The sequence below is a fragment of the Aulonocara sp. 'chitande type north' Nkhata Bay genome, linkage group LG3 (genome assembly GCF_057382095.1).
Source record: "Aulonocara sp. 'chitande type north' Nkhata Bay isolate Kocher_YH1m ecotype deep benthic linkage group LG3, A_spYH_male_GT1.1, whole genome shotgun sequence".
NCBI lineage: Eukaryota > Metazoa > Chordata > Actinopteri > Cichliformes > Cichlidae > Aulonocara > Aulonocara sp. 'chitande type north' Nkhata Bay.
Genome location: NC_141346.1, coordinates 69,882,692 through 69,908,302, shown reverse-complemented (window position 1 = coordinate 69,908,302; position 25,611 = coordinate 69,882,692). Strand labels below are relative to the sequence as shown.

The window sequence follows — 25,611 nt, the reverse complement described above, 5'->3', positions numbered from 1 at the left end:
ATAAGACTGTCCTCAGCTGCACACAGCTCCAAGATGAACAAACTGAAGTAAATACAAATTAGAGTTACGATAGATTGAAATCTTGTAATCAGAGCTAATTCTTAGTGAAACTCTCACAACATCATATCATGATCCTGGGTTAGTGTCTCGGTCTCAGATCACAACATCAGCACAGGCTTGGCTTGGGTGAGGTATTGAGTGGTTCTTGTCCATGACAGCTGCAGGTACAGTGCCATCAGCCATGCTGCACCACATGTCTGCCCAGGAACATTAGTGTGGCTGAGTCTCATGTAAACATTGTGCTAAAGTGGTGGGAAAGTGGCTGCAAGCTGGCTGCACTGTGTCCAATACTCTCAGTACGATATCCACAAACCTCTGAGTGTCACAGAGTGGGCCTGTGCTCAGCTCACTGTGCCCCATTCAATTCTACTTGCATAGTTTTACAAGTAAAATTAAAAGTTGCTCAATGATAAGTTATTGTAGTAACAACTAAGTCCATGGTCATTATTTGTTAATAGTAGCTTAAAGCTTCTGCACCAATCATGGAGCACCAGGTTTAGAGCATGTGGATCTACAAAAGTAAGTCCCAGTAAGATGGGCTGAGCCTTACATACTAGAAGAAACATGTCATTCCCAGCAGATGAAGCGCCCTTTAAAGCAGGATCTCACTTTAAACCTAAAGAACTTGCTATGAGCATGCAGTGCATTCATGGTTATTATTCATACGATTGTGGGGAGCTAATAAAGTGCAACTATCACATTACATTTTATTATTAAATTGTTGTTAACAATCCCTTCACTTCTGCTTATCTAATTCATGGTTGCAGGATGGCTGACAGCTTCCATTAGGCAGGAGGTAATGTCCATTCTGGCCACAGTGCAACCCACAATGTGTAACTGACACTATTATATTGCATTATGTCACATTGTTACATCTTTTTAATAAATGATGACAGTCAGCTGAATTTGCTGCCCCCTTGGTGGAGGACATCAGGATCAGCAGCTGCTGCTCCATCACAAACACCACAGAAGAAGAACAACACTGGATCAGATTATCTGGACGTGTTTGACAGGGACAGTGTTCATGTTCATGGACATCAGGACAAAAACAGACGATGGAAACCTGCCAGATTTGAGCTAAACTGCTCGTTTCCATGTGTAGTCCCTGGGAGGTCACATGACCAACAAAGACACACAAGCTGTGTCCCAAAACGTCGGCTGCATCCTCCGGAGGCCGCATTTGAAGGCCGATGACGTCACAGCCAGGCGACGAAGGCTGTCCCGATTCCTCGACTCCTTCAAATGCGTCCTTCATTCCCCCGAGTTTGAAGGATGGGTCGGGTGTGTCCTTCGTGGCCCACCATATCCCAGAATTCATAGCGCGGCCCAGCCAAATTTCAGCTGCCAACAATGGCGGCCGCTACTAAGTTTTAAAATTTAACGAGGGAGTACTACTTACTTACAATGAATTCCTTACACTATATAATTTTCCCGTCAGTGTTGGGGAATTCTCAATGGTGCTTGGTGCCATACCCTCAGGGACTTTAATGTTATATAAAAACACTGACAGCTCAATATCTGCCTCAGTCACTCTCCCTGATCCAGCTGAGTCAGCAGTGGGAAAAATCTGCTTTTCACAGGAACTTGGTAACAGCAATAAGAGAATACGTAGTTTATTCCAAGAAGATATCATGTCTCTCCCATATATAGAATATCTTACTGGAACCGACATGTTCCAGATATCACCTGGAAGACAGTCTGGATGATCCCATAAATATCTAATTGTGAACAAGGTGAAGGAAATCTCATATAAAATTCTTCATAAATGTTACCCAGCCAGTCACTATATGGTGACATTTAAAAGAGACATAAATACTAATTGAACTTTCTGTGGGGATCATCCAGAAACTGTGGCACATCTCTTTTGGTTCCTCTACACAGAGATTCTGGAAGAATTTAGCAGTTTTGTTATTGTCCATATTTTAAGGGAGTTTTCTTTACGATGGAAAATGTTTTATTCTGTTTCTTTAAGTTCCCCAGGAAGAATGATAAATGTTTTTTTATAAAATATTTGTTAATACTTTTAGCTATTTTATATCCATAAATGTAAGTTTATTAATAAAACACCATATTTCTGCCTTTTTATAAGGATATGAATTGTACATACAATCAATTTCAGACTCAACCAACAAAAAGCCTCTCAGAACAATATTTATATGTAGATTTTTTTCGCCTACTCATATCATAATTTTTTTACTCCTGGTTCTGTATGTTCATGTTCTGTTCTTTTGTAAACTTCATCTGTTTGTATGTTGTATACTCATTGTGTTTCAATAAAGTTCGATTTAAAAAAAGGTACGTTCTAAACGAAGCGTCAGACGTCACTGATCACGTGACTCTGGCCAAACGAATCAAGCCTCGACACGGTGCTTCTGAAGCAGCGCGTTGATCTTTCTGACACACGCACCGGAGCGTCAGCTTCAAGCGGACCATCACTACGTCTCACATCTAAAGGTGTCAAGGTAACTTTGAACTGAGTTCAGTCAATCTGGAGTTTTTCCAAGTTTTCTGTTGCTCTCTGTGAGAGAAGAGCGTTAAAGGCGGGGCTCTCCAGAGTCCAGCAAAACAGGAAACCACAGCTGGGTGTGTGTAAGTGTGCAAACCAATAGAATGCATCGTGGTGGGGGGGGCATCACGGGCATTGGCAAGAAAAAAAGAAAAGAATCGGTCGTACCCATGCTTCCCCGACGTCATGCCAGCGCATATTGGGAAATTCGTAGGCACCGATCGGTTTTCTATCAGCCATTTGCTGGGAGTAAGGGCGCCCTCCGTTTGCGAGGTGCGCCTGCTGCTGGCGGCACAGGGAGGAGAGGGCGGGGCGGCGGGGAGTCTCTGGCTGGCTGGAGCGGCATCTAATAACCAACTCGCAAAACAAAATAAAAACAACAAACAGATATTATGATACAGACTTATAATCTGCACCCATGTTTTTTCTAAATTCTATAAAGTGAGCGCGAGAGCCCTCGGTGCGCCTGCGCGCTGCTGAAGTCAAAGTAAACTTTATTGTCATCTCCGCTACAGACAGTCCAGCATATAGAGAGACGAGACGACGAGGCTGCAGTTACAGCGGTGCAAGTAAACAAACAATAAATATAAGAAGAGTAAGAAAATAAATCTACACTTTAGGACTCGGGGTAAAGGATCAATAACAATTTAAACTTTATAATTTACAGTTTGATGATTTAAAGTCTCACACAACCCGTCAAAAGGGGCGGGGCCGGCTGCTTCCAAGTAGAGCACATTTCATTTATAATGATGTAAATCCAAGCCCATCATGGATTCACGATCTGAATCCTGGGTTGTGTGAAATCCCAGAAATCAACCTTAGACAAAGTGAATCTGTGAACTAAGGTGTAGGTCTGTTAGGCAGGGCCGTGCAGAGAGGTTTAAAGGGGCGGGTGCTCAAAGTTAAAAAGGGGCACATTGAACCAGGCTGAATAACAACAACACACTTTCATCAAGAGTCTAATATGGGCAACAAGGCAAATCAAACGTAGCCGATGCTTTACCTGATGGGTACAATGTTGCTGTTGAGGGGTTGCTGTGGATAGTGCTGGAGGGCAGGCAGGGCTGGACTGGGACAAAAAATCGGCCCGGGCATTTTGACTGGAGACCGGCCCACCAAAAATGTGACGTCATTCATGGATAAAACCGCAAAGGATTCTGGGAACTTTTGTCAAGCGGTACTAGCGCATGCAGGCTTTCAATTGAACTCAGTTACACAGCGATAAAAAGAAACACAAAAAATGGCAAGAAGCTGCTGTATTATTAACTGCAATAGCCGGTGTTGTGCCAAAAAGTGATTGTCTGCCAAAAACTGATTTCCGGTATTTGCAAAGAAACTGATTGCTCGTATTTAAATTGCTATAAGTAACTTGTTGGGCTATAATATGTGAAACATATGTCAAATGCATCCCTCATGGATGACATAAAGTCATACTGAGCTACAAACAACATTAGTGTAACAAGGTAGAAGCCGCAATCAGTCTTTGGCAGTGACTTTTCTATAACCTTTATTTACGCCGTAAAAAAAAATCTAATTAACATTAAAAATGTGTTTTGTAAGAAGTAGTTGGACAGCAGAAATGGCTCAAATATTACAATTATTTTTCCACTACTAATTAATTACCGTTGAGCTCAAAGGTTATATTAATACACGGTTAACGAATGTGTATTTATGACGACGATTTGTGAGACGAACAAAGGTAAACTTACCTTTGTTCGTACGATGGTCTTTCGGTGCATTTCAAGGTCCTGTACCCATCCGTCAGTAAACTGTACCTGGGCTTGTTGCAGTGACCTGAAGTTACTAAACTTCATGAGTGTATGGACTCACTCCAAGAACCGTATAATTATAAATCTGAGCGTGGTGAAAGTTGGGCAGCACGCTAACATCTTTTGTCCCTCTGTGTGCTCGTAAGGGTCTGACCCTTTCACTCCTTTGATTTTTCCTCGTATCTTTTCTTTGTCTTTTCGTCGAGTCTGTCTTTGTACGGACCGGCATTGTTCTCCGTCGTTTTGTACATACCTTTTTTGTGCGGCACAGAAAAAACAAGAAGGTATTGGAACCGGAGAATGAACGTTTTGCGGTGCTGCAATTGCAAATGCTTGTATTTGATGCGGTACTTGGATTGTTTTGCCACGAGTTCCCGGCATGCAATGCGCAAAGTCACGTGGTCTGTCAATCGCTATAGGAAAAACCATAAAGCCTTTGCATGAAAACAACTGCTTTGATGTACACTGCCTTGTTGGTATATATGTATCAATCTAATAAAGTTAAACCTACACCATTCTCCCTATTCGGGATTTTAAACAGTACATAGCGGAAACAAAAAGACTGCTTGGTAAAGTTAACCTCCTGAACTATCTACAACACATGGTAGAAACCTTAAATTAAGACCAAGAACACTAGAGGTGAGACATGATCATTAATTAATATTAAAATTAATAAATGACAGATTTAGGGATATTTTCATAAAGTATTTATTTACCAAAACAATAGAAAACAGCATGGTAGCACAATATATTTTGTTAACACAGCAACCTTTAAATATGAAAGGAGACAGAGAAAGAAAGGTGAGAAAGAAGAATAAGAATAACACTTAATTGAGTTTTTGATGGCATTTTACACACAGTACTAATACAGTATCTAGAAAATATGGGAAAATACTGGCATCATATACAGTACTTACTTCTGAAGAAATTATATGGGACCCTGAAAAACAGGACACAAGTGAAAGGACAAAGAACTGTGAATGGCAATTGATGGACTTGCTCAGATGATCACAGTACTGGCATCTTTATTCCAGAAAGGAATTAGAGAAATCATATACACTAGTACTTACGTTGATGAACTTAAAAAGTTGAACGGTCTCGAACCTCTTAAACAAACAATGTATGATCAGACCCTGACAAACAGGACAGAAAGGAATAAAGATTAGATGAATATTAAAATCTATAAAGGACAGATTATGATTGAATTGTATCACCAAAGACTATTCACTCATCAATAAAAGGTCACCTACAACACTTCCACAGCAGCAACACTGAACATATCTTAAGACATGGAAACCTTTATGAAGTGAAAGGACAGACAGTGAAGGTTGAGAAAGAATTGTACTTAATAGATTTTTTCAGACGATGACAGTACTGGTATGCTTACTCTAGAAAAATGGTTGAATCATATTCCATATAGTACTTACTTAAAATGAACACACTTCAGTCCTCCTAAAATGACTGACAGCATCTGAAATGAAACAATGACAGATTAAGACTGTAAAAATATATGTTTATAAATGCCTAATACTCCAATCTCATATTTATTCTATCTATTAAGATGGACAAATTCTAAGCATTTACCAATCACTTGACTTGTTTGAAGTGAAGGTAGATACTAAACGTATTCATTTAGGCAATAACAATAAAGCTGAATTTAATATTAACAATAGATAATTAGGAATGTTTTGCTCATTTTTATTTCACCTCACCAGGTTACAAAAGGAGCTTTCTCAGCAGGTCACTCTTCTCAGCTACCCTGTCAATGACCATGTCAGAGTCCAATGACATGAGAATGTCCTTTTCAGTGGCCATCAGCATAAACATCTCCAGCTTGTTTGCAGACAGGCTGCTTCGGAGTCTGCTTTTAATGAACTTGAGTGTAGAGAATGTTCTTTCACAGGCAACCTGAGTGAGGGAGAGGGTCAGCAGGTACTTGTATGCCAGCCCAAGGAGACGATAGGCATCAGACAGCATGTTGAACCGCCTGAGTATTTGATAGCAGCACAGTGGGCAATTTTTGCAAGAACCACAGCTTTCGGTCACAATTTCACTTTCTTCGTCCCATTCTTCAGATCTGTCCTTTGCTGTTCTGGTCGTGTACTCATCTACATGTGATGTCTTAAGCCTTTCCCACTGTTCAGCAAAACGTTTCAGTTCTGACTGAAGGTTATTAACTGTAGCCCTGCTGTCAAATTTAAGTAGACAGGCGCTGAGGTTCTGAAATGCATTACTTGGAAGAGAAACTGTTCTGACCTGGCTAAACTTCCTGGGGTCCAACCATGCCAAATCGGTAAGAAGAGGGCCATGTATGACAAATCGTCTGTGGATTGCTTCAATAACTGTGTCCAGGATGATGTTGTGCACTTTCACCTCATATGATTTCTCAGCATTGATTTGCAACTCATCTTCAGGCATCTCTCCGGCCATGCCTTTTCTCCTTTTGGCTCTCTTTTTAGGTAGTTCAGCCTCCACTTCCATGTCTGTGTTGTTCTCCCTCTCCTCTAGTTTTTGATTTGTCTGTTTCACAAATGTGTCTGCAGCTGTCTTCACAGTTGGAAAGTCCCTGGCAATACTTTTGAGGCCATCTTGTGTGGCAGTCACCATATGATGGGCAGAGAGAATGTCCATCCCCTTTGACTGGAGGTACTTTGACAGAGGAGTTGTTTGCTCAAACACTCTAAGAAATATCTGTGCTGTTAACACAGTTTCATGCTTCAAGAGACACTCTTTAAAGCCTCGTGCTTTGGCACAAACAGCTGGCTTTTCTTTTTCCCTCTTTTCAATGGCTTCCATCGTCAGCACTACATCAACGAAGAGGCCATCATCTGGTTTTCCAAAATGTCCAAAGATTTTCTGGAGGGCATCATGCTTGGCCCACCACCGTGTCTCACCTATTGGACTGAGGCGTCTGTGTCTTGTGTTTTCGGTTTGTTTCTCCCACAGATTAACCCTGTGATAGGACTCCTTGATGAACACAGCTATGTCATTAAGTAAATTAAAGAGTGATCCACTTTCAATGACACTTTGTGTTATGTCAGCAATCACAAGATTAAGTATGTGTGCATAGCACCACACATGCACATGAGTTGGAGACTGGGCAGTCATAAGTGCTGAAAGATTCAGATGCTCTAAAACTCCGGAAAGCAAGTTTACAAAGTACTGCCCCGTGGATGCTTCGCACCTCACTATGGAGACAAGCCTCTCCTGCACAGACTCAGTAACATACCTGATGATTAATGAACACTGATCATAACCTGTGATGTCTTGGGTTGTGTCTAGCTGAACAGAAAACATCCCAGCTTTCTGGACATCACTGGCGATGCTCTCTTGAAGGAGATGGCCAAGTGGATCAATCACTGAGTTGACAGTTGTTTTGGAGAGTAGGGTGATGAGAGATCCTCTACCTCTTGATCCACTAATGCAACTTCTTGCTTTTTTCAATGCAGTCATTCAAATATTCTCCAAGGCACATATCATACTTGCCTAATAACACAATCAGTTCCAGAAAGTTACCATGATCGATGGTGTTATCACCTAAAGTGTATGCAGCCTCATTCTCCACATGCCTATAGCTGAGTCCCCTCTTCCCAAGTACTTTGATCACATCCACTATACGCTCTAAAACTTGCCGTCTCTTTTTCACTTGTGCTCTGTGAGCTGACAACTGACTGCCAGCAAACAAGCTCCTGATGTTGCCTTTTGAGCACCTTAAGAAAAAAGCTTCAGCACAGGTCTGGTGTGTATTGCTCTTTTCATGCTCCTCTGTGCGCAGGTGTATATGTCGCCAGTCACTCATGCCTGTTATAAATGTGCTGGTGTCAGTCAGCCTTGCAAATGCCAGACACACAAAGCAGAACAATAAATGGCGTTCTTTGCAATAAGTAAGCCACTTCCTGTTGGTGCCATCTTTACAGCTGAACACCCTCATCACAACTGCACTGCTACTGTTCTGCTGTGGGTGGTAATCTAAGAAGGCCTGTAATATGGCAGGTTCAGGGCGAGCAAAGTAATCGATGCCCTGGCTCTCTCTCTCTTGCTCTTCCATCTCTCTCTCTCTTGCTCCATCTCTCTCTCTTGCTCTTCTATCTCTCTCTCTTGCTCTTCCATCTCTCTCTCTTGCTCTTCCATCTCTCTCTCTTGCTCTTCCATCTCTCTCTCCTGCTCCATCTCTCTCTCTTGCTCTTCCATCTCTCTCTCTTGCTCTTCCATCTCTCTCTCCTGCTCCATCTCTCTCTCTTGCTCTTCCATCTCTCTCTCTTGCTCTTCCATCTCTCTCTCTTGCTCCTCCATCTCTCTCTCTTGCTCCATCTCTCTCTTGCTCCATCTCTCTCTTGCTCTTCCATCTCTCTCTCCTGCTCTTCCATCTCTCTCTCCTGCTCTTCCATCTCTCTCTCTTGCTCCATCTCTCTCTCTCTTGCTCTTCCATCTCTCTCTTGCTCTTCCATCTCTCTCTCGCTCTTCCATCTCTCTCTCTCGCTTTTCCATCTCTCTCTCTCGCTCTTCCATCTCTCTCTCCTGCTCTTCCACCTCTCTCTCTTGCTCTTCCATCTCTCTCTCCTGCTCTTCCATCTCTCTCTCTTGCTCTTCCATCTCTCTCTCCTGCTCTTCCACCTCTCTCTCTTGCTCTTCCATCTCTCTCTCTTGCTCTTCCATCTCTCTCTCTTGCTCTTCCATCTCTCTCTCCTGCTCTTCCATCTCTCTCTCTTGCTCTTCCATCTCTCTCTCCTGCTCTTCCACCTCTCTCTCTTGCTCTTCCATCTCTCTCTCTTGCTCTTCCATCTCTCTCTCCTGCTCTTCCACCTCTCTCTCTTGCTCTTCCATCTCTCTCTCTTGCTCTTCCATCTCTCTCTCTTGCTCTTCCATCTCTCTCTCCTGCTCTTCCATCTCTCTCTCTTGCTCTTCCATCTCTCTCTCTTGCTCTTCCATCTCTCTCTCTTGCTCTTCTGTCTCCTCTGTCACAGACTTCTCCACCTTTGATGATAAATCAGCTGGTGCAACATGTAAGGATTGGCACAATTTGTTAAGATTTTGAGAAGTTTGAGAAACTAACCTTAAGCATAAAATAAAATTTACTATCAGTAACTTCATAGCACCCGCCCAGCAGTATATAAACTCCGTCATGCTAGTTACGCTGTACGAGTTATTCTAAGCGACTGTATAAAGTCACCACAACGAAAACAAGCTACAACTAAAATTAGTTTATATCTGACACAGATAGACAGCAGGTCATAACTTCTTACCTGAAGTTCAGTTCCTCTGCCACTATGACCAGCGGCCGCCTCGGGTCTCTCCTCCTCTTGCCTCCCCTTTCCTTCATCCACCTGCTGGCCTCCACCACTTGCTGATCTTGCTAAATCTATGGAAGCTGTGCCATAGCTACCACCAAACAATTCAGTAATTTTCACACATTTGGCAGCGTCTGCCTGAAGGGCTTGTTTCTTTTTGGCTGTGATGGCCAAACCCGTGGCCACACTCTAAAGTCGGTAACTTTTGTATTTTCATTCTTCATTTGAACATAGTAATACATTTTAGTAGTGATGGCCCGCTTGAAGCTGAAGCTCCGGTGCGTGTGTCAAAAAAATCAACACACTTCTTCAGAAGCACTGTATCGAAGCTTGATTCGTTTGGCCAGAGTCACGTGATCAGTGACGTCCGAAGCTTCATTTAGAACCTAACTGCTTCGGTATCTGATTCAATGGTTTATAAGGAAGCGAATCATTCACGGCATTTGTGGAGTGTTTTGATGGTGACAGATAGCAAACCACTGATCATTCCACTGAGAGATTTGGAGCCAGCGAGGAATAGAGGAGGTTCTGTTGCGTGGGAGAATTTTGAGTTGATTTTTGTCAATCGGGTGGGTTTTCCAGCTTTGTGTTCTGGCCGTTTGCTTTTGTTTTGTGCGTGTTTATTATATCTGAAAACGGGAAAAAGGTAAAATGTCAAAAATCTGCTTCCATAATATAAATATCATTAAATAACTTTAGAAAAACTTCCACTTGACTCTTTACATGTAATGTTGTAAAAATATATATTTTATTGTTTAATTAATCTAAAAATGTTAGTCTGCCAAATGTGCAGCAATTGAATTTATTTATTCTCTTTAGCTGACAGTTGGTGGGGCCCAGGTAGACTGTAAAACTGCATCTCTACCAGTTTCTCTGCACTCCAGCCTCCTCTGTGCCATGTGAAGGGATTTTCCTTAACACTTAGGATAAATGATAGGATAAATGATCTCCACGAAAAGGAACAGGTTCGGCCATCGCACATTAGAACAAATTCTCTTTTTAAATAAAAATGAAAAAGGGTTACCGTCAATGCATCATGTTTTTAATTTGCAATTTCATAAGCATTTTTCCTTTCCATTTCACAATCAATTCTACCCCCAGGTCAAAAATATGTCTGGGAAAATTTCCCTAATATAATATTATTTATAAATACACCTGTCTAGCGATTAATTGCATAAGTGCATGGAGGCAGGACCTCAGAGCAGAAGCATACTCCATAATGTGTTGTACATTATTATATGTATATATTATATGTAACGTGGTATTTTTCAATTATTGTATTTACTAACATCAAGAAGTCACAAGCAAAGGAAGACCACACCATGGTGCATGTTTAAACAAGGAGAGTTTACTGGTCAAAACTATTTATTAAACAAATAAAACACTTTTTTTTTAACCACCAAAAAAATACACGTTCAAAGCAACACAACGGAGGCCCAATATCAGACAAAACTCCACTGTGTAGAGTAGGCAATCGTAATGAAGCAGTTGGTTTTATTTTGTGGATTCAAGCTGCTCTTTGTATTTTTGGCCACCAGATGTCACCAGAGAGGACTGTGTTGAAAAGCTTCGAGTAATGAACCATTTTTCAATACAAGCTTCAGTGCTTCAGAAAGCTTCATTTGGCCATCACTACATTTTAGTTTCCAATAACTTTATTGATTGGTTTGGATACATTTGTTCTATTTGTAAGCGCGCACATTTAGTTTACTTATGTATTCATACTACTTCATTTCTTTGCTTTCTGACTAACCTTTGTCTTTTTATTTCTTACCTGCTATCATCCCTGGGAGTTGCTGGACAAAAGATGGTAGCCAGGGTTTGAAACCATTAAATACAAAGGAAGATAATTGGACCACACCACCACTTCCTGCTGAAGGGGGGGGAATGTGTGTTTTCTTTACTTTAAAAACAAAGTATTTGTATTTAATTAAATATTTGAGTTTAGGGTTTAATGGGGTTTTTGATTTTCTTCTTTAGTGTTTAGTTTATTAACAAACTAGATTGTACTGCATTTTTTGTGATTTATGATTGTGTTTTGTTTGTTACCCCTCATGTGTCACAATGGTCTGATCAGCCATTATATATACCCTTGTATGTCATTTCATGTTTAGGTCAATTATGTATGTTTGAGCAGTTATTTGGTTTGTTAAGTTTGCAGTCTTTGCCTGGGTTCAGTTTTGTTTCTTTGACCTCTTTTATGAGCTCAACATTTATTAGTCTTGTAAATATAATTTTTGGGGGTTAAATAAATGGAAACTATATTTTTCTAATAATTCCTGGGCTCCTCCTGTTCTTCAACTCGGTCCATCACATGTGGTGTCAGAAGTGGGATCCTTCAGTTGAGGAGACAGGATTTTTTTTTTTTTTTGCATTTTTCTGCCCCTTTTTCTCCCCTGACAAACTTTTTGAGCCATGCAGAATGCTGTGCGCCCAAAGAGAGGAAATAAAATGGAGGCCAGAGAGGCCTTGCACCACCCAGAGATTGAGAAGGAGATGGAAGAAGGAATTTCAGTTGTGGCTGGAGACACTGAAGGAGAGGATACCAGGGAGCCAACTCTTCTTGATATTGCTGGGATTCTTCAGGCTTTCTTGGGACAACAGGAAGTTCGAGATAAAAAACAGAGAGAGGATGCTGTACTGCAAGAACAGCGTTTTAAGAGTTTGCAACACCAGTTTTGGCTTTTGCAAATGGAAGTGCAGGCCAGAACCACCCCACTTCCAGAGCCCACATCAACTGATCCAGAGTCTGTTGAAACTCCAGCTGATTATCAGACACAAGCAACATCTCAGCATGAGGGTTCTGGCTCAGCCTCCATATTAACAGGTCAGTCTGTGCATATTCATCATCCTAAACTGGAGAAACTAGCTGTTGAAGATGATGTTGAACATTTTCTGACCACTTTTGAGAGAATTGCAGCTGCTTGTAGCTGGCCTGAGTCAGACTGGATTTTTCACCTCATTCCTCTTCTTACTGGTAAGGCTCGAAGTGCTTATGTTAATATGGATGTGGACGATTCACTGCAATATGACAAGGTAAAAGCTGCCATTTTGCAAAAATATGATATAAACCCAGAAACATACAGGCAAAGATTTCGCTGTCTTGAAGTTTTTGATGAGAGTCCCAAGGAACTGTATGCAAGACTGAAAGAACTTTATGAAAAATGGATTCAGCCGAAAAACAGAACTGTAAAAGAAGTTGGTGAAATTATTATCTTGGAGCAGTTTTTAAGAATGCTGTGTCCTGAGCTTCAGGTCTGGATTAAGGAGCATAATCCAAAGTCTGCTGCAGAGGCTGCCACCCTGGCTGATGTGTTTGTAGCTGCCCGAAGTAAGAGTCAGCCATGGAGCAACAGTGCATGGAAGGCTGCCAGAGATTCACGTCGGTTGCAACCCCCTCAGCATCCTCAGAGGTCAGCGACGGGTGTGGGTAAGCCCTTTACAAGGGAAAAGCAGCCCCTGAATAGCTCGAAGCCAGGTAAAAGGCCACCAGTGTGCTACCTTTGTGGACAGGAAGGTCACACTAAGCCCATGTGTCCTAATAATCAAAGAAAATTATCTCAGATGTGTTTCGTGCCTCATCAGAATGTGGATATTAAATCTGAGAGAAAGCAGTCAAATAAAATCACCACAGTTAAGATTAATGGACAAGAAATTAATGCTTTAATAGATACTGGCAGCACACAGACTCTGGTACACAGGAAATATGTGTCAAACGATTACACATGCCCCTCTGAAACCATATCAGTTTGCTGTATACATGGTGATGAAAGACCATACCCTACTGCTGATCTGTTTATTGTAGTGCAGGGGACACCCTATCTGTTAAAGGTTGGTGTAGCTGATAAGCTGCCCTATCCTGTAGTTCTTGGGGAGGATCTGCCAGTCATCTATGATCTGTTGAGGGAAGTACATGAGTGCAATGTTGTTATAACAAGGGCTCAAACTAAAAATCAGGACGAGCATTATGCAACCCTCAGTGCTTTACCCTTCTTTGAGGCTGAACTAGAGACAGATCCCGGAAAGTCTTGGAAGCCACGCAGTCAAAGAAGACGTGAAAAATTTCAACACACTGTTAGAAAGACATCAGTTCAGGCTGCTCCAGATATGCCTTTAGGTTTTTCAGTACCTACGAACATCAGACAAATGCAGCAGGCTGATCCAACTTTGTCTGCCATGTTGCTGAGGGCCAAGGAAAAGGACTCTGTTGAATCTGACACAAATAAAGAGCTGTACATTCTGCAAGATGGCATCTTATACCACCAGCACGGCCAGGTTAAGCAGTTAGTGGTCCCTAAAGCAGCCCGCAAAACAGTGCTTACTTTGGGGCACTCCATTCCCTGGGCTGGCCACCTGGGGAAGCATAAGAGCACCGCTCGCATCAAGCGATACTTTTTCTGGCCTGGTTTGCGCTCAGATGTTGCTATGTTTTGCAGGAGTTGTCCTCAATGTCAGAAGACTTCAATTAGGGTCCCCACCAAAGCACCACTCCAACCTCTCCCAATCATTGGTATACCATTTCAGCGTCTTGGCATGGACGTAGTTGGTCCTGTAGAAAAAGTAAATCTGGAAATCGCTTTATGCTAGTCATTACAGACTATGCTACGAGGTATCCTGAAGTCTTTCCATTAAAAACTGTTAAAGCAAAAACTGTAGCTTCCTCATTGATTCAACTGTTCTCAAGGGTTGGATTCCCACAGGAGATTTTAACTGACCAGGGCACTAATTTTATGTCCACACTGTTGAAAGAGGTCTATAAGCTGTTAGGCATCAGGAGTGTGCGGACAACCCCTTATCACCCACAGACAGATGGACTGACGGAGCGCTTCAACCAAACTCTCAAACAAATGCTCCGAAAGTTTGTCAATGATACAGGGTCTGATTGGGACCAGTGGCTGCCATACCTCCTTTTTGCCTACCGGGAAGTTCCTCAAGCCTCCACTGGCTTCTCCCCGTTTGAGCTTCTTTATGGCCATGAGGTGAGAGGCCCATTGACCCTGCTAAAGGACTCATGGGAGAGAGAGCAAGGTAAAGAGGAATCGGTCAATGTTATTTCATATGTCATTCATATGAGAGAAAAGCTTCAGCAAATGAGTGAACTGGCTCAGTCATATGGCAGCTGCTCAGAGGCAACAAAAGACTTTGTTTGATAAAAAAGCTCGCCACAGGAGTTTTGTCCCTGGCCAGAAGGTTTTGGTAATGTTGCCAACTTCTGACAGCAAGTTGCTGGCAAAGTGGCAGGGACCCTTTGAAGTACAGAAGAAACTTGGACCTACTACCTACAAAGTTTCTACACCAGGTCTCCAGCGAGGGAGTAGAGTGCTCCATGTTAACCTTCTTAAGGAATGGATTCCACGCACTGAGAATAAAACAGAGGGTTTGCTTATTCACAGCGTGGATGAGGAGGAAGAAGTTAATGACTACTTGCCTTCAGTAACAGTCTGTCCTGGACCTGAGCCATCTCACCAGTGAGCAACAGTCTCAGGTAACACCTCTGATTGATTCAGACATATTTCAAAAGTACCCAGGTTGTACGAGTCTGGTGGAGCATGACATTGTTTTAAAACCTGATGCAGCTGTGAAGCGTATGAGTTACAGGATACCGGAACGCTTCCTGGTGGAGTTAAAGGAGGAGGTGGACCTCATGCTGTCTCTTGGAATCATCCAACCTTCAACAAGTGAGTGGTGCAACCCTGTTGTGTTGGCTCCGAAAAAGGATAGCACGATACGTTTTTGCATCGACTTCAGGTATCTCAATTCCATATCAAAATTTGACTCTTACCCAATGCCACGCATTGACGATCTCATTGAGCGTTTGGGGAAGGCAAAATATCTAACGACCATTGATCTCTCCAAGGGATACTGGCAAGTACCTCTCACTAAGCAGTCTCAAGAGTTGACAGCATTCCGTACTCCGTGGGGATTGTTCAAGTTCAGTCTTGCCATTTGGTCTCCATGGGGCCCCAGCAACATTTCAAAGACTAATGGATAAGGTACTCTGTGGGCTCTCAGCATTCACTTGTGCGTACCTTGATGATGTTGTTGTTTTCAGTGGAACTTGGGAAGAGCATGTGGATCACCTAAGAATCGTGCTGGATCGGCTGTGTTCCGCAGGGCTTGCATCAATCCAGCAAAGTGTGCTCTTGCTAGGACTGAAGTCCAGTACCTCGGGTTTACTGTTGGAGGTGGGACAATTAAACCACAGGTTGACAAAATTAATGCAATTGCATCATGTCCTCTTCCACAAACCAGGAAACAGCTGCGATCCTTCCTCGGCATGGCTGCGTTCTACAACAGATTCATTCCCAACTTCTCAGCTAGAGCAGCCCCACTGACGGACAGGATTGGCTCAAGATGTCCCAATAAGATTCAGTGGACAGCTGAAGCTGTTGCAGCTTTCAAAGACCTTCGCCAGTCCCTGAGTAAGGACCCCGTTCTGCACTCACCAGATTTCACAAAAGACTTTACATTGCAGACTGATGCTTCTGAAAGAGGTTTGGGAGCAGTGCTTCTGCAGGGACCACCAGAGGATCGACATCCTGTCGCCTACATCAGCCGTAAGCTGCTACCAAGGGAGAGCCGCTACGCAACGGTTGAGAAGGAAGCCTTGGCCATTAAATGGGCACTTGACTCTTTCAAGTATTATTTGCTGGGAAGAGAATTCATCCTTCAAACTGACCACAAAGCCCTGCAGTGGCTGGAGAGAATGAAAGACACTAATGGGAGAATCACCAGGTGGTATCTGGCTATGCAGCCATACCAGTTTAAGGTTCACTATATCCCTGGAAAAGACAATACCACTGCTGATTACCTCTCTCGCTGCCTGATGGAAGATCCAGAAGTGGGGGTGTGTGTGATGGCCAAACCCGTGGCCACACTCTAAAGTCGGTAACTTTTGTATTTTCATTCTTCATTTGAACATAGTAATACATTTTAGTTTCCAATAACTTTATTGATTGGTTTGGATACATTTGTTCTATTTGTAAGCGCGCACATTTAGTTTACTTATGTATTCATACTACTTCATTTCTTTGCTTTCTGACTAACCTTTGTCTTTTTATTTCTTACCTGCTATCATCCCTGGGAGTTGCTGGACAAAAGATGGTAGCCAGGGTTTGAAACCATTAAATACAAAGGAAGATAATTGGACCACACCACCACTTCCTGCTGAAGGGGGGGGAAATGTGTGTTTTCTTTACTTTAAAAACAAAGTATTTGTATTTAATTAAATATTTGAGTTTAGGGTTTAATGGGGTTTTTGATTTTCTTCTTTAGTGTTTAGTTTATTAACAAACTAGATTGTACTGCATTTTTTGTGATTTATGATTGTGTTTTGTTTGTTACCCCTCATGTGTCACAATGGTCTGATCAGCCATTATATATACCCTTGTATGTCATTTCATGTTTAGGTCAATTATGTATGTTTGAGCAGTCATTTGGTTTGTTAAGTTTGCAGTCTTTGCCTGGGTTCAGTTTTGTTTCTTTGACCTCTTTTATGAGCTCAACATTTATTAGTCTTGTAAATATAATTTTTGGGGGTTAAATAAATGGAAACTATATTTTTCTAATAATTCCTGGGCTCCTCCTGTTCTTCAACTCAGTCCATCACATTGGCCCTAATTTTTTCGGCACCTCCTTTCCTTTTTTTGTTCTCCATTTTCTTTAGTTCGTCTATAAGATTGCTAAACAAGGGGGAGGGTGCATCCGACCTCCTCGGCTGTAATTGGTCCAGCCCAGAGTCGATCATGACCAATTGGCCAATCCAACACCTTTCATTATTTATACCCTTCCCAAAAAAAAAAAAAAAAAAAAAAAAGAAAGAAATCGGTCGGCCCATAAAAACAAAAAATCGCCAGCGGCCCACCGGGCAAATGCCCGGTATGCCCGATGGCCAGTCCAGCTATGAGGGCAGGGCTGTGTTGGTCTGAGACTGTAGACATTAAAAAGTCCACAGGAGAGATGGTAGCTGATTAAACAAGTGTCATGAGATAATAACAAAATGCAAAGATTGGTGACAGCGCTTGGAACCATAAGGCAACAAAAAACTGTGAGAAATAATTTAGGCTCTGCCTGTGAATCACTCTTTGCTTCTCTTCTTCCTTCCATCCCATCATTTCATATATCACTCTCCACTTGCTGTCTATGTGAGAACAAGGCACAACTTGCTATTGCAATAAACTATAATCTAATTATCCACACCTAACAACTCTTGCACTTAATCTATAATAAAATGATGACAGAAAAATGTTATAGCCCTGCCTTTAGTAGCCTCACACAGCTCCTGCTGTTTCCTCCTCATGTCCTTACCAGCCATGTCTGCACAATGTTATATCATGAGTAATATTTTTTTTTAAAAATCCATCTAAATAAAACACACACATGCACACACACACAGTGACATTTTAGACCTTCTTCAGAATACTGTATATACTATGGGCATCATGGTGCTGATCCAGAATCCTTACATTATTATTTATTACTAGAGCTACAATAATAAAGCAAAGAGGAGGGGGAAGTAATAAATATGAAATAATGTATTTATGATGATTCCATTTGTTTCACTATCCACTCTGTGCAGGGCAAAGCTTATTACATTTTTAAACTGTAGAGATACAATAATCTTCCTGCTGTAACATCCAAATTTTGTCTTATTTAAAATATAAATCTAATATAATCTGCTTCTTAATGCATGTTCTTTAAACTACAGCGTGTGTTTTTAATATATTATAATTATAATAATGCATAATTATGTGGGCATGCATATTAGATCGTTTTTAGTGAAATATAATCCCTCCAGAAAGGCAGGAAAAGCCCGGAAACTTGCTTTAAAACTAAATATGTTCCCTAAAACGGTGACAGAGCTACAGACCCATGACAGCCTTACACAGGTAGCCAGCAGCTGTGACCAGCACTACCTGTGCAGTTAATAAAAGGACAGGTAATGTTTGTCGCGCTGTTGCACACACAGCACGCTCGTTTGTTTCAGTTCGTCAGTGGCAACAAGACAGCTTACCAACGTGTACGTAATAAGCTAATACTCCTGTGTGCTACACACTACAGTGTGCGCTGTACAGCTACTTACTGGTTTTGTCGCATCAGTCTGTGTCTCTGAGTTAACTTGTGTTTCTCCTACAGCTCCGGACCGCAACAAATGCGCGTGCTCTTTGTGAGCTCGTTCCCGGCTCGTAACCAGCGCGTTCTGCCGTCAAGGGCGATCATTGGTTAAATGTGATCATGTGACTGATGCAAGCCAGATCCTTTTATTTAGCAAAACTGTGATTAATAGTTAAATATTATTGTTGAGGGGCACAGACAGGACTCCGCACGCACACACACATTAAAAAAAAAAAAAAAATTAAAAAAAAAAAAGTTGCCTCAACAAAAGGGCACCTTGGGCACCCATCAGGAAAGGGGCGGGTGCTCAAGCCCCTCTAGCCCCCCCCCCCCCTCTGCACGTGCCTGCTGTTAGGTTAATTGTGCTGATCCTCGGGTTGGGGGATTTCTGTTTGTACTGGAGCGCAAAATTCAAACCAATGGAAGATGGACAACAAAAGTTCAAAGCCATCAGGTGCTCAGGTTAGAAAAAAGAGAAAAGATGCAGGTAAGCAGACGTGTGATTGGATAATGGCAGCTCATCCTGAACCAATCAGACTAAACTCCAAACAATACATTATGTTACAGATTTTAATATTAATTAGTCATTGTTACTTGTTGATTTGTCCTTTTCTCATTGTGTGACGAATTATGACGACTGTTTGGTAGCTGTTATTGTCTCTCTCTCTCTCTTCATGTGTGTTTCTCTGGTGAAACAATAGTTTTGTGTTAATGTTAGGGCTGCACGATTTTGCATAAAATGAGAATCACGATTTTAGAATTGAGATCATGATTCTCTCATAACAATAAATAAACATAAAACAACAAATGTCTCTCGTTTTGTTGTTGCAGCAAAATGTTGTCCTGCTTGAAATTCCGTCTCCACCGTTGCTCGACGCTGCGTGTACAGAGCAGGTAGTGCAACAATAGAAAAATAGTTGCGGGACGGCACTGTGTAGCGTTTGTCTAGGGTGTTGATCGTTTTCCTAAATCCCTCGTTTTGCACAGTGTTGATGGGAGCCATATCTTTGGTCAGGTGATAAGTGATAGCCTCCGTAATGTCTTTGTGCCTGCGGGAGTTCGACGTGTATAGGGAAGCGCTGTATAAGGTTCCCGTTATTGATGTTTGGGTGGTTGACCGGGACGGATTTTCTCCTGTCACTTTCTCGTCATCCCTGACGTGCTCTCCGTTGTTGTTTCCCTGCTAATTTTAGCATCACACGGCACAGCTTCTGTATCACGTGGTATAAGGCTCCGCCCTTGTCATTTGTTGAGCAGGAAGAGTGAGCGCTTGGTTTCATGCAGAGTACGTCCCGGATCAAAATGTGAAGTTTTACAAATCACCACTTCTTTAGTAAATATCATTTCAGTCTTAGACAATCTCGTTTCTCTTACAGAGGTTGAATGCACCTTCTGCGGATGGCGGTACCACACAGTGTGCGTGGACTTCCCCTGCACAGAAGGCAACTACAAATGCTGTGAATGCTAAATAAACAGAAACAAATGATCCCTGTTGTCTTTGCTTGATGATTGGTTTGAGTCTTGACAATCCACATTGCTGGCGTTGCATCTTTCAATGGCAGCAATGGCAGGTATCAGTGCTCAAACCTTTTGTGTTTGTTTCCAACAAGTTGCCCACCTCGGGAAACAAAAATGTGTTCTTTTACTTGTCAGATGAACATATGAGACACTTTGACTCTTCAGTGCAGTGTGGAGCCTAACAAAGATCTGTTTTGTGTCCCAGCTGATCAGCAGGAGGAGGAGAGTCTGACGGAGCAGCAGAGGAACATTTTCAGCTCCTTGGACTCAGCTCAGCCACTACAGAGGAAACAATGAGCTCAACACAGAAGGTGACAGACAGAGCAGGACCATATGACCAAAGATATTTATCACCATATACATCTGAACATTTGCCATAACGATGTAGCTGACGATAGAATTGACACCAGACAAAATACTTTACAGCTGCACAACTTTTTAAAAACCCATCAATGTATTTTCACTGAAACAAGCAGCTGTTGTTTATGTGCATTAAAGTTATATAAAAATGTAACAGTGCAAATGCAAATTCCTCGCTGACAGTTTAACCAAAAGGCGTTTCCAGTGGAAACTGGCCGACACATCCTGAGCATAACCATGTATAATATCCACTAAACTTCAGAAGAGGTTATACAGTCGTGGCCAAAAGGTTTGAGAATTGCATAAATATTGGAACCTGGAGAAGTTGCTGCTTAAGTTTTTATAATAGCATTTTGCCTGCACTCCAGAATGTTATGAGGAGTGATCAGATGAACTGCATCGTCCTTCTTTGCCATGAAAACGAACTTAATCCCCAAAAAGCCTTACCACTGAATTTCATTGCTGTCATCAAAGGACCTGCTGAGACCATTTCAGTGATCGTCTTCTTAACTCAGGTGAGAATGTTGGCGAGCACGAGGCTGGAGATCATCATGGCTGTATCCCGATTCAGGTTCTGCAGCTTTAAAGTCCTCAAGGGCCGCGTACTCAAAGACCGCTAAGGCCGAAGTGCGAGGCTCGTAGGCTCGTGAAATGGGACGTCTAGCCTCCGTCGCGCTGCCCAGGTTGCCTAGCAACCATGATACTAACAGCTGGAAACGTTTCATACAGCTTTGTTTGACAGAAATGAAGGAGAACATATTTAGTTCATTTGTTTCTACATGAGCTCTGTGTGATTTGATGAGTATCTGAGGCTGAGACCACAGGACTGAAACATGATTGTTGGGCTTCATTTCTGTGCTGCTGGCTCTTCCTCCTCCTCTTCCTCACACACTGCTGAGTTTGTCCTGGTGGATCATCAGGGGTGCAAAGCCTCACAGATGATGTGCAGCAGTGGCTCCCTCAGTCTGTCCTCACTCTGGACACTTGCAGTCGTCACACATGGAAATCAAATGTGTGATAAGCTGCAGGATTCAAACACAAGTGTAACTTATAAACACATGTTCATACTTTTATTCCACAGTCAGAGAGAAAGAAACAGAGAGAGAGTGCAGGACAGACAGACAGGTGACAGTCTCAGGTGTACACACTGCTACACAACAGCACCAGAGAAGCAGGATTTAGTGTTTGTGTTATTACGAGTGTAAACAAGAAGAGTTCCAGATGGTGCAGTGGACACATGTGTGACTGCTGTGATTAAAGCATCTTTCTTTCAGCTTAACGAGTGAACCGTCAGCTCGTTCAAACACACGTTAAAGTGCGTTTGGCTCGACACCACCGATCAGAGGCAGCAATATAACACAGCTAACATTAACAGTGCAGTGAATCCTGCTTGTGCCGTGATGTTCAGGACTGCAAACCGAGCAGCATCACTGACTTTCAGCTTGTTGTGTTTGTGGATATATGACTGACTTTAATTATCCACAAAATCATCACATTCTCTGTCAGATGAAGGTCGACTATTGAACAGCGTATATTTTAAAGGCTTTAAAACCAAGTTAACGCTGAAAGTACAAACATCACTAATGTCACATAACTCTGCCGACAAGGCATAGCTATGGCTATGAAATGCTCTTTGTGTATCACTTCTTCATTATGAAAGATGTCATTAATGCACTAGTAATGTCTCATCTGGAGTATTGTTCAATCATTTGGTCAGCAGCTAATAAGACAGATCTTAACAGACTTCAGTTAGTCCAGAATAAGGCGTCCAGATTAGTGTGAAGATGTTCATACTATACTAATATTGATAAAATGCATAATAACCTTTCTTGGCTTCCTGTACAGGCTAAAATATTCTATGGCTTACTTGTAGTTCTAAAGAAAGCAATTCTGTTAAACACACCACATTTATTCTGCTCAGCTGCAGTATCCAGATGAAATACATCATCATATTACACAGTTTTCAACAAGCTGCAATTTAGTAAATGCTCGAGTTAAAAGTAACGTTTTGTAAAACTGTTACATTTAGAGCAACTTTTAAGTGGAATAAGTTGCCTTAAAAAATTAGAGAATTATTCAAAACTTCAATGAACACTTAAAAGCTGATTTACAGAGCTTTTAGTTGTTGTAAATATTGTAAGACATGATTTGTTTTTGAAATTTGTGTAATGTGCCTCAATGTTATTGATATTATTACTATTATTATTGATTACTTATGTTTGAACAATTGTGAAACCTCACTGTGGATGTAAGAGTGAAATTATGTGGATATCTTGAATCCACTTTATTGTGTAATATTATATGGGAGTATTTGACGGAAGACGAGCAACATCTGTTGTGGAAGCTAACGGGGTTCCTTTAGAATAAACAAACATAGGATTTATTATCACTGAATAATTCTGTATAAATCTATACAAATTATAGAAATATGTAATAGGAAACAACAAAATAATCTAAATTATAAAATAATGTGTGTGTGTGTGTGTGTGTGTGTACAAAATCAGGATGGATGGGCATGATTTTAGTGTTTGAACAGTCATGAATTATCTTTAACAGCAGGTTGGATGTAATGTGTTAGAACTACCAGCAGGTGGGGATAAGAGACCTTTAAGGTGTTTGGTGCCACGCTCCACCTTCAGGTTTAAAACTAGTGTTAATGGAGTTTGAAGGTTGAGTTTGTTCCACGACTGCATTTCACTCACTGCCTCTGTTTGTATCTCTGTCACTGCAGGACCAACATGGAGCCAGAAGTCAGCGCTCTCAGGAGGCCGACAAACCTCACAGAAGAAAGGGAGAGAAAAAACACACCTGTGACGAGTGTGGGAAGGGTTTTACTGTGAGGGCTAAACTAAAACAGCATCAGGTCATCCACACTGGAGAGAGACCGTTCAGCTGTGACTTGTGTGGAAAGTCTTTTTCCTTGAAGGGTTCCCTAAAAACACACCAACTCGTCCACAGTGGAGTTAAAGCGTACAGCTGTGATCAGTGTGGCAGAGCTTTTACTCACAGTAGCAACTTACAGAAGCATCTAGTTACCCACTCTGGAATTAAGCCATACAGCTGTGACATCTGTGGAAAAACTTTCAGCCAGAGAGGGAACCGAAATACACACCTACGCATTCACACCAGACATGATGTGTACTGCTGTGAACAGTGTGGCAAATACTTTACAACAGACGCACAGTTACAACAACACATATTTACCCACACTGAGGAGAGACCTTATCAATGTGACCTGTGTGAGAAGACTTTTAAATCTCCACATCACCTGAGACAACACCAACAGATCCACACCAGAAAGAGACTCTACAAGCGCAGCTACTGTGAGGTATGTATTTATATTGTTATCTTGTCATTTTAGCCTGACTGTTTGGAACAACTCTGCTCATTAAACTGTGTTAGCATGTTAGCAATTCTACTGCATGGAAAAGCAGCTCTGAGTGATTATTCAGATTTTCCTTTCAGTTATGATTTTAGTATTACTGTAGTATTATGGTGGTAGTATTGTAGTTATTGCAGCCCAGTAAACTGAGTGTGTTAACTGAAACAGTCAAATGTAGTTGGACGTCTGCAGAGATGCTCTTTATTTCAGGCGACGTTCAGGATACAAATGTTGAAGGACTGACTTACACTGTCTTTGTGTCTTTGTTTAGAAGCAGAGCGACACAGATGGATCCAGTTCTCAACCCTGTCATCACTGTGGTGGTGGGAAAGACTTTCATTGTGACCTCTGTGGAAAAACTTTCAGTCGGCAAAAGACCCTAAAACTACATCAACGTAGACACACTGGAGACAAACTGAAATACTGCAAAGAATGTGGGAGAAGCTTCACCACATCAAGTGATTTAAAACGACATGAACTGATTCACAGTGGGGTTAAAAAGCACGTCTGTGATCAGTGTGGGTCATCCTTCACCACTGCAGGTCAGCTTAAAACACACAAACGAGTCCACACAGGAGAGAAACCACACAAGTGCAGACACTGTGAGAGAAGCTTCTCATATTTACAAAGTCGTAACATTCATGAACGTACACACATGGAAGGAAACTACAGCTGTGACCAGTGTGACAAGAGCTTCAGGAATCTCAGTTCATACTCTGCACACAAACGATCCCACGTTACTAATAAACTGTTTCACTGTTACCAATGTGCCCAAACATTCACCTCATTGTCTGCTCTGTGCAAACATCAGCGCGATCACTCAGGGCTGAAATCACTCCCATGACTGGATCACAGTGAATCTGAAGACACAGAAAGATCCTCTGGTTTCTGTGTTGGACTCAAAAAGCTTGAGATCAGGCTCCACAGAGTTCAGATAGAATCATTTAAACTTGTGTTGAACTGAACTGGTTGCTGGGCTGAACTTCTACATAATACAGATCTACATGGGATCTTCTTTTCTGTTGTTTTACTGAGTCAGTTTTGTCCTTTTTTCTCTGTCCTGGTTTTGCTCGTCTGTAAATGATTGAAACTCAGTCAAATAGTTCATTGTTCTCCAGCAAAACGTTTTGGAAACTCATGTTTAACCTTTAAAACTCTGACATGTTTTAGCACACAAGGCTTCATCGGGGAGTTCACTCATGATTGGACCATGAGAACAAAGGTTTTTAGTTCTTTCAAAGAGAGTCTTGGAGATGTTTGATGTTTCTGTTTTTCTGAAACCACCTGAAAGAAAAACTATTTTTCTTGCTTTATGTAGTGTGGAAGTTTTTAATGTTTCTTCATCTGTGATGTTCTTGAATGTGTTCACGTGAAGATGGTACAAATAAACTGTCCTTTCAGCTTTAGCTCCTAATTTATTCATTATATATGGATGTAGCACAGCAGCCGTCTCTTGATTAACACATGGAGGGCTCGGAATCTGATGGTGTCGTCTCCCTAATTTGCCCACTCAGTAAATCTCACTCATGGCCAAGAAATTGAAATAAACCTTGTTTCCCTGCTGGATAGTGATCCACTGTAACTCTGCTCCTCCTTCCTGTTTAGGATTTCTGT

At 41.7% G+C, this 25,611-nt stretch overlaps 1 long non-coding RNA gene across 1 annotated transcript; it reads left to right on the top strand.

Moving 5' to 3' along the window:
• The first annotated feature begins 2,413 nt into the window (after nucleotides 1-2,413).
• LOC147336873 (uncharacterized) lies at nucleotides 2,414-23,460 on the top strand. Its single transcript, XR_015128331.1, has 3 exons — nucleotides 2,414-2,522; nucleotides 20,461-20,566; nucleotides 23,347-23,460. It is a non-coding gene; the product is annotated as an uncharacterized LOC147336873 (long non-coding RNA).
• The last annotated feature ends 2,151 nt before the right edge of the window (nucleotides 23,461-25,611 follow it).